General features: G+C 48.7%; 1 pseudogene; it reads right to left on the bottom strand.

The window, feature by feature from the left end:
* Positions 1-4,955: 4,955 nt before the first annotated feature.
* The window catches only part of LOC134426180 (28S ribosomal RNA), a 7,641-nt pseudogene continuing 3,902 nt past the window's right edge, over positions 4,956-8,694 (bottom strand).

Here is an 8,694-nt window from a genome sequence, read left to right as displayed (position 1 = left end):
AATGGTCTCGAGCCTCTTTACGTGACTGCCAGTGAGCCGCTTTGGAGAGGAGCAAGAGCAGCTAACACCTGATTTTGAGTAGACTATGCTTTTGCAACCCTAATCCTAATTCCTTTAAGACTTCTGCTATAAATGCCTGTGAAGCTGTTGGCATTAATGCCATTCGCTCTAATGCTTCCTCAATAGTCTAATTTGCCTCTAAAGTAGCTAACACTCTTTGGGTTGCTGGATTGCTATTTTGCAAGGCACACTGCTTCAATAGCGCCCTGCAACACCAGCCCGATCTATAGCAGTAGCTGTTCTATTGATAAAATTTCCAAATGATTCTTCCCTACCTTGTTTAATGCCCATATAAGCCGGTAACCCTCCTGGCTCTTTAACCATGTCTATTGCAGCACACACTAACCACACAGACTCTGTAAGTTTATCTTCTCTCGATATCATCTGTGCCTCTGTACGTAAAAATGCCTCTAAGCCCATCAGCTCCTCTACTATTACTCCATGTAATGGGTCATGTGCATTAAACAATAACTGCTGATGCTGAGTAAATATCAACCGAACTATTCCTCTTAAATCATTAGGACATAAAACCTGAGTATTAAAAAGATAATCTAACATTTGCCTAACAGGTTCACTTTTTACTCCAAACTGACTAACCGTAGAACGTAGCTGAGTTAACAGCTTCCAATCTAAGGGAGTATATTCTGCTATATTATGCGTAAGGTTCCCCTGTGCATCATACTGTGGTGTGTATGTAACTGGACATGCAAGACTAGAAGCTATTTCCACCGCCTCACCATCCCCCATTTGCATTACTTCTTTCGCCAAAGCAGCCCAAGCTTCCCTACTCTGTTTAGCCATCTCCCCCCATGGATCACGGTGTGCCCCTGGGATGGGATCTGGCCCTTTAAGGGTGCTATGCTGCTGGCGCTTCGGTGCAGACACCGAGCTTTCGCGCGGGGGGGGCAGTGAAGCAGAGGCTGGCTTGCGCGGGGGAAGCGGGAGCCCCCCCTCCCCCGCTGGAGCTGACAGTGAAACCGGAGCCGACTCAAGTGGAGCGGGCCTGCGGGGGGCAATCAGCCCCCCCGCTGGAGCTGGCTCGGGCGGGGGAATGGGCCCTTCCCCCGCCGAAGCTGTAACCGGAGCCGGCTCACTCGGGGGAAGCGGCGGAGGCAAAGCTGGCGGCAGAGGCGAAGCTGGCTTGCTCCCACCCCCACCATCCGACCCGCCTGAAGCTGGTGGCGGAGGCAAAGCTGGTTTGCTCTTACCCCCACCATCCGACTCACCCTCCCCCTCTGACAGGAAAGGTGCAGACGGTTCCACTGCGCCTATAGAGAAATCCTCCACACCACTTTGCTGGGGACTCTTAGGCATAAGTACCTTAGTTACAGAAGGTGCCAGGGGATCATCTTCACGACCATACCCTATATTCCTCTTATGAGCTTCTGTTGCCCTTTCTGCTGCCTTTCTCTCAGAGACCTGCTGAAGTAACGTGTTATACACCACCCACCGTAACTTCCCGAATTTCTTTGCTGACTTATCATCGTCTAGTACTGTATCCCACAATATTTCCCCAAACTTCCTCCACTCTTATAACTCATGAACTGTATGAGGATTAGAAAAGATACCCTTAGCATGGCCATAAGCTAATAACCCTGGTAACTCCTTTTTTAAATCTATCCCTTTTATCCCACACCGCTCTAAATAGGCAGTAAATAAATCGTATGCCGCTTGCCTATCCATACCTATTAATCAGCGCGCGCTGTTGCAGCTCTCCAGGCTCCTGCGACACATATTGGCTTAAGTCACCGTTGTGAACCTTAAGGGTGCTTCAAATTCCGGCACCGTCCTGGCTGCAAGGACCCAAACCCAACTTCCTTGACCGTGGCATAATCCCTTTTTCTTTTAATCCGAGAAAAAGGGCAGAGATTCGGTTATGCCCGCATTCTCCACCATTTGTCGGCGGAAGGGAACCAGGACATCAATTTGATCATCACAGGCTCAATTTTATTGATCAGTACAGCGGGTTAAATACAGTTAATAATGAGCTTCATACATATTGCAAAAGTTGAGCTCAGGAATGGTCAGTTACATATCAGCACCTACGCCTACTTCTACATTCCTATGGTTCTACTTTTGATACTTTCTACATATTCCTAGGATATATTCAGGACTAATCTCTACTCCCTATCCTCATGTTACAGCAAGGTCACTGCTGACCTTTCCTTTCAGCTTGCTGACTGCTGACTTTTCTCCTTCAGCTTAACCAGCGGCATTATGTCAGTATGGCCTTTCTCAGCTAACCAATTATTAATAATACTCTCCACAACCTCCAATACTGTCACTTCTCTCAGCTGTTGGATCCCATCTTCAAGAGTCTTCCAGCACATTCTATGGTGCTGCTCCTGCATTCTCTCCCTATGAACAAACCTCTCTCTGACACTTATTAAAAGCCCTTGCTCCCTTACAAAAATCTGATTGATACCTGAGTCCTGGGTCAAGCGTCCCAAATTCCTTGCCTCACCACCATCCAGCTGGACACCTGTACCCATAAGATCCCAGACCCAGAGTAACCAGGTTGTATAAGCCTCACGTCCCTGTGCGTACAATGTCTGTGTGCAGATTACAGAGACTTTTGTACATCAGGGACTCAGTGATGATCTCAACCATTGGCTCCCCTGTGAGTTGTGAGGGCCCTCCATTCTTATCCTTGTCTGGGTGCTCTGATTTCATCTTAGACCTCCTCGTTTCCACAGAGCAACTGCTGCTGGCTGTGACTGCCTCTGCAGTTCAGCTGGAACTTGGACAGTTGTAACATCTGTGGGTTCCGCTGCTGCACCATCAGACTCTCCCTCTTTGAGGCAGGGGGAGGTTTCCTCACCAGCTGCGGAAGTGTATTCCTTCAGCATCTGGCCCATCTCACACATCTCCTTCATCAGACCCCCCACCCAATCTGGGTGGTTCATTTCTGAGGTGGGCTGTGGGGCGTGGTCAGGCTCTGGGGTGTTGAGGATTTTTTGTAGGTTGAGGAGTTCTTGCTAGACAATGGCCATATTCGGCCGATGCACAATCCAGCCTGCTTGTACTAATGGACAATGAACACATTCACAAACAATGGATAATGGACATATTCAGAAATGGGGTCAGTATATCCTTGAGAAAGATACAAGAAGAAGAGTCATCAGGACTCAGCAAGTTTGTCAGCAAGCTTGGGAGAGTGAGAAAAAAGAGAAAGCAATGGGTGGGCCAGACAACCACAGCAAGATGCACGAAAAATTAGATGATCCAATCAGCATTTAATTTAGATGTGTAAACAGCTAGGATTAACCAATCATGTATTAGCTAGAGAAGCGTGGGCAGTAGAAACTTATTATAAATCTAGTCTTTTTAGGGATAATAAATTTGGCTTCACTTGATCATACTGGTCATGGTGTGATGTCCCTGAACATCCGCACCTCGCAACTGGGCTCCTGGAAGTTTTCATCTATGTCACATTCCGTGGGTTTTTATTTACTCCTTATTTGTCCATCCTGTAGAAAAGGATTGGTGTCAGTGGGAAAATGACATTGCTTGTTTGAAGGGGAGCCCACCCATCCTGCCTGAGGATGATGAACTCCTCTGTTGTAAAGTCTCTTTTTGAGGGTCTCTTCTTGGGTCTTCTACAGGTTGGTTTTTTGTTTCCTCTCCTCCAGGCTGTCCTGGCCTGTGCTGGGAAAAGCCCACTGCAGGGACATCTGTGCACCCTGGGATCCCAGGGTCCTGGGCATCTGCATGGGGATGGGCAACATAACAAAGAACTGGCTGGAGGCCTTTGGAAATGGGAATTTATGGACAGGTGGGACTGCTCAATCTGACTGCACCAGGCCCTCACCTCTGGATCTCCTTCCTGCTTGGCAGGGTTCCGTTTCCAGGGAGTGTGGGCAAGGACTGGCACTCACCTGCACAGAAAGGCTTCTGCCTTTTGTCCCTGTAGCTAAACCCAGGGTGAGATTCCTCCTTTAGTGCTCAAAGAAAGGAAAGGAAATCCCAGAAGGGATGTGCTCTGTCTTTGAAATCATTACCAATTGTGAGGAACACCCCTGCTAAAGTAGGACGTGTCCCTGTTCAAAGAAGGTCACCCTTCTGACCAAACTGATCCCAGCCCAAAGGCCAGGCCTTCTGCTGGGCTCCGGAAGGGGTTCTGCAGGCAATGTGCTCAGGGGAGAGACCTCCACTGCCCTCACTTCTCTCAGGGATAACACATCCCATCCCATCCCAAGGGTTCCCAGGATGGCCACAGACAAGAGCAATGGGATCCAGCACACTTAACGACTGTGTCGAATATCAGGTTTAGGACTTTCCCAACCAGACAGTCATGAACCACATATCCTGAACATGAAGTAGATATGAAAATAAAATAAAAAAGAAAACCAAGACATTTAACAAGGACCTTTCCCCAAGGACCTCCAGGACTGCACTGAGCAGGTTCTGGGGCAGAACACATCCCACAGATGGCCCAGGAGCCCCATGCAGTGCTGGGGGGTTCCTGACCCTCGGGCCCTTTGAGGCTCTCCTGGGCCAGGGAGCTGCCTCAACTGCCACAGCATTTGGGCACCACACAGCTGCCTCAGTCCCACCAGAGAACAGACACCGACGAGAGGGTGAGACTCTTCTGCCACACACCAGGAGTGGAGAGGAACCTCCCAGGCCCCTTCACTGTCCCTTGGCACATTCATTTCAGCCTGACCCTCAAAGCCCTGCTCAGCAACATCCCCCACTAGAGTAGGATGTGTCCCTGGTCAAAGGAGGTCACCCCTCTGACCAAACTGATCCCAGCCCAAAGGCCAGGCCTTCAGCTGGGCTCTGGAAGGGGTTCTGCAGGCAATGTGTTCAGGGGAGAGATCTCCATTGGCCTCACTTCTCTCAGGGATAACACATCCCATCCCATCCCAAGGGTTCCCAGGATTATTATTGCAACAGTACATCATCAGAAGGGTAAAACTAACCTGTCTCATGACAGTCTAAACCAAGCTCAGATTCCCTATTATTGGGTGAACAATCCAACGCTTGGTGAATTCTGCTTCACAATGATAGGAAGAGCTGACATCGAAGGATCAAAAAGCGACGTCGCTCTGAACACTTGGCCGCCACAAGCCAGTTATCCCTGTGGTAACTTTTCTGACACCCCCTGCTTAAAACCCAAAAAAGCCAGAAGGATCATGAGGCCCCGCTTTCATGGTCTGTATTCGTACTGAAAATCAAGATCAAGCGAGCTTTTGCCCTTCTGCTCCGCGGGAGGTTTCCGTCCTCCCTGAGCTTGCCTTAGGACACCTGCATTATGCTTTGACAGGTGTACCGCCCCAGTCAAACTCCCCACCTGCCGCTGTCCCCGGAGCAGGTCGTGGCCAGCGCGCACCGGCCGCTTGGCGCCAGAAGCGAGAGCCCCCCTCGGGGTTCGCCCCCCGCCGCCTCACTGGGTAAGTGAAAAAACAATCAGAGTAGTGGTATTTCACTGATGGCCGGGACGCCGGCGGGTGGGTCGCCCCACACCGCCGAGCGCGTGCCCGGCTTCCCACTTATTCTACACCTCTCATGTCTCTTCACAGCGCCAGACTAGAGTCAAGCTCAACAGGGTCTTCTTTCCCCACTGATTCCGCCAAGCCCGTTCCCTTGGCTGTGGTTTCGCTGGATAGTAGGTAGGGACAGTGGGAATCTCGTTCATCCATTCATGCGCGTCACTAATTAGATGACGAGGCATTTGGCTATTTATTAAACACATACAAACTGTATATGTTCCTTTTCCGGGTTAAGTAAGGTGGCCCGTCCACCTGATGTCCAAATCAGAATTTTTAACCCAAATATGGGCTAAGACGCGGTTATGAGGGAACCCAAAACCGATTCCACTGTCCAGCGGACCCAGCCAAGGGGAGGGGCCTTGTTTATTTACAATGTATTTACAGATACAGTCGATATAGCTTTGCTTACAAAAATATGTGCAATATCGACAGAGGCAAAGAGTACTTTAGATGCTAGGGCCCTCGCGGTTCTCTCTAGCCTCGTTTTAGAGAGACCAAGGGCGGTCAGCAACTCAGTATTCTTGCCTAACCATTTGCCACAGGCTCCCATGGGGAAGCCAACATATTCAATTTCCTTTGCATTCGTCAATTGTTCGATCTGCTTATGAAGGCGCTGATATTTCTTGGCCTTTTCCGAGGCGGCTTCACTCAATGAGATTTCAGAGTGCTCGTACCTCACTGTCACATCAACCACGACTGCTTTAGACCCTTTAACAAAGATCAAATCCGGTTTAAACAATTCGTTTGCCTCATCCCTAATGTGTGGCTCCTCGTCTACTGCCCAACACTCCCTCTTCGCCTCTTCGCTAAAAGTTTCACAGATGGCGTTATGTCTCTTAATCCTGGCTTCCTGAGTGATGGCGCAGTTGCCGACAATGTGGGCCACGGTCTCATATCTAGCTCCACAATGTCGGCAGGATTGAACAACATTCTCCTGTCTACCCCTAGCAAGGAATTCCCTTGTCGGGTAGACATTGGCTCTTAATTGTAGGGCCGTGATTAATTTTCGGTGAGGTATGCCCCCAAACCACCTTATCCAGGCATTACTGATCTCATCATTTTCAAAATTTTCAATTCCATGACCCTGGGATACCAGGTGGATCCACTTTTGAAATTCTAATTTCCTCCAATTACACGGTTTTGGATAGCAAATTTTAGGAGCGGGTGCTTCCCATTCAAGCCGGGCTTCATCATCACCCCCCAACTCTACCGCCGGTAGAGGCTCCCAAATTGATGGGACGGACTCTTGTGTCCCCCCTGCTTTTAGCCACAATCTTTCAAATAACCGTTCCAGATGGATTTCCTTCAAATAATTCACAAGAGTCTCATCCAAAGACTGTGCCAATCTATGCAGTCTTCTCGCCTGTATACTTGGAATGAGCGCCACCAATCTGATGAGACCTAAACCACCATCTTTGAAACTCGAGTACAAGATCGCATCACACGTACTTTGTGGAAGATGAAGCCATTCCTTGACTGTATTACGAATCAACTGGTCAAGGGATTCAAGGAGGCCCACCTTAACCTCAGTATGGTCAGCCAAATATATCAGTCTCGGAGTAGTATAAGTCCTGAGTATATTGACTTTCTGGAGAGGTTTTAAAGGCGAACAACCAATTCGATGGAGCCAATCAGTTAGCTTCTCTGATAATCTAGGGTCTGCGAAGCCAGTCCAGGGGTCTACCCATGTGCCAAGATATCTTTCTGAGGAACCTGGGTCGATCATGTTAAGAGGGGATCCGTTTATTACCCATGCGGGACAATCATTGATAGTATATGAGTCCCTTGTTGGCTTGATGTAAAAGCCAAAGTGTAAAAGTGACATTTTTCACCCTTCGTACTGAGGCCAGTAAGATTACAAAAGGCCTCCAGAATTTTGATGTTACAACACATGCCTTCCCAGGAATCACTCAGGAGCACTAGGTCATTGGCAAATGCCATGGCCGTAGTTTTCCAACCCCCATGATGGAAACCTTCACCTTCACATTCAAGTTTACATAGAAGGGGGTCCATCGCTAAATTAAACAGCAGAGGTGACATAGGGTTGCCCTGTTTGACACCTGAGCGAATGTATATGGGGTCTGTTCTTCCCCTTCCAACGGAAATGTACGTCCTGACATCACGATACATTTCCCTCACTAAATCAATCACGTGTGAATCCACACCTCTCTGGACCAGACCCTCAAATACATGCTCATGACACACGGTGTCAAATGCCTTAGCGATGTCCACGAACACGACCCCCAGATGTTTGTGCTCTCCTTTTGCTGTTTTTACCACAAGTTGTAACAACTTGAGGTTCTCGGCACAACCTGATGCGCAAATAAAACCCCGTTGCCGGGGGTTAATGGGACAAGCTTTGGACAGCCTCGCCGTGGCGATCCTGGAAAATAGCCTAATCACCATTGAACCAATAGTGATAGGCCTCCAGTTATTGATATCACCAAGCTTCTCTACATCTGAAGACTTGTGTATCAAGACTGTCCTGCAGTCCCGCAGCGCATCTGGAATTGTACCGGTAATAAGCCAGAGGTTGAAGATCTCAGTCAACCGGGAAAATCTCGGGTCTTTTGCAATAATTTGACCCAGAGTAATCCCATCTGGCCCGGGAGCGGAGGTTTTACACATCTCTTTCAAGTTCTTATCCACCTCTTTCTCTGTAATTAGGGCCTCGAACACCCCATTGTTCGCCTCCTTATAAGGAGGGAAACCTAAGAGGCCACCAAATGTACCAGATGTATCCCATCTATTCTTAAAGTGATCGTGGACAACGCTCGATGGTACCTGGCACTGAATGGCTTCCGTGCTATCCAAGATGATACGCGCGAGGCGCCTTCTATGTGACTTGAACAACAACTGAAATCGCAAGAATTTGCCCCTCTTGATAGCTCTTTTACACATCCAATTTGGTGTAGTCTTGGATGTTTTTTCGCCACGGGGTGCCTGCTTTTTTCGACCCTTACAGATAGATTTGCTCTGGCTAGGCTCCCCCAGAATACCGAGAAACTCGTTATATACGTCATTCACCACACAACCTGGATCTTGCCCATCAACAATTTTCTCAAAGGCCTCCCGATACATGGTGAACTTTCCAACCGATAGTCCCGCTTTGATCATCTTGCGGTATTGGAGCTTTAAC

The sequence above is a fragment of the Melospiza melodia genome, chromosome 17, assembly GCF_035770615.1.
Source record: "Melospiza melodia melodia isolate bMelMel2 chromosome 17, bMelMel2.pri, whole genome shotgun sequence".
NCBI classification, from domain to species: domain Eukaryota; kingdom Metazoa; phylum Chordata; class Aves; order Passeriformes; family Passerellidae; genus Melospiza; species Melospiza melodia.
Note: the sequence above shows the minus strand (reverse complement) of the source record. Positions and strands in the feature narration are given on the sequence as shown.